Source organism: Nematolebias whitei, chromosome 9 (assembly GCF_014905685.2).
Source record: "Nematolebias whitei isolate Nwh7 chromosome 9, NemWhi1, whole genome shotgun sequence".
In the NCBI taxonomy this organism is placed as follows: Eukaryota; Metazoa; Chordata; class Actinopteri; order Cyprinodontiformes; family Rivulidae; genus Nematolebias; species Nematolebias whitei.
Window position 1 is genome coordinate 51407702 of NC_056506.1, and position 1348 is coordinate 51409049.

The 1348-nt window shown below is 37.2% G+C and overlaps 1 protein-coding gene across 1 annotated transcript in view; it reads left to right on the top strand.

Moving 5' to 3' along the window:
- The window catches only part of LOC119414824 (cytochrome P450 7B1), a 14693-nt gene that overhangs the window by 397 nt on the left and 12948 nt on the right, over positions 1–1348 (top strand). The gene's annotated exons all lie outside the window — the stretch shown is intronic.

The window sequence follows — 1348 nt, forward strand, 5'->3', positions numbered from 1 at the left end:
AAAGTGTGGATTATTGTAACCTGGATTAAAAGTGTGGATTATTGTAACCTGGATTAAAAGTGTGGATTATTGTAGTGAATCCTTCGTCTTCAACCATGGACAGAGGCCTCATGTCAGTGACGATCATGTTCAGGATGTTTCAGTGAAGACAGCTGCTGCTGTGGTGTCCATGATGTCTGTCCATCATGAAGGCTGTTGTTGTTTGTTGTTGTTTTCTGGAATGAGACAGTAAATATGTTTTATATCATAATTTACAGCAACTCAAGAAATGCCTTGTTTCACTTACAGTGTCAGACAAAAGTAGCTAAAAGAGCAATTAAACACACACACACAACACACACACATATATATATATAAAATACTTAATTACACACGTTTGAGTAGATGTAATAAATGACTTTAATTCCTGTTTAAATGCAATTCATCCTGCCATACCTGCAGTGTCTTCAGACTTTGCCAGCAAATTAAAAGTTGAAGCTTAATCATTAAATTATTATCTTTGTGTTAGATTTATTTATAAATCACATTTAAACACTGCTTGTACCAATTAAATTAAATAAAAAGTAACATACGTTCTCTATCACCGTCATTAATCAGATAAATAAACAAACAAACAAACAAACAGCTTCATCTTCAGACAGACTGACGTTACGTTTTCTCTCTTGAAACAGAACAAAGTGTTAAATTGTAGAGACTCACCTGCAACACATGAAGAGTTGTATCAGCTGCAGCTCCTTCCTCCTCCTCGTGACTCCGACATGTTTATGTTTCATCTTTCCGTGTGACGTGTCGTCACTTTAGAGTTAAGAGTTCGGGACAACAGGGCTAGTATGAATGCACCCTAAAGGAACCCTGTGTGGCTAAAGGAACCCTGTGTGACTAAAGGAACCCTGTGTGGCTAAAGGAACCCTGTGTGGCTAAAGGAACCCTGCGTGACTAAAGGAACCCTGTGTGGCTAAAGGAACCCTGTGTGGCTAAAGGAACCCTGTGTGACTAAAGGAACCCTGTGTGGCTAACGGAACAGTGTCTATTCATCTTTGCATCATTAAAAGTTTTTTTATTCAAAGTTTTACAGCAAAAAACCAAACAAACTTATTTTAATATTTATTTTTAGAACTTTAACAGCTATCCTGATGCATGCTCAATAATCCAGGTAGAAAAATCTAAAAAAGTTAAATCTGGTCCTCTGGACATTAAAAAAAAACAAAACAAAGCAAAACAACAAAAAAATGTAGAAACGTTTTGTCTCTCATCCTGAGGACTTCCTCAGTCTGAGGAGCTGTATTCAGCTCAGTCTCTTAAATAGCACCTTCTCAGAGTGGATCAACCAGTTTGCTGCTGACAACCA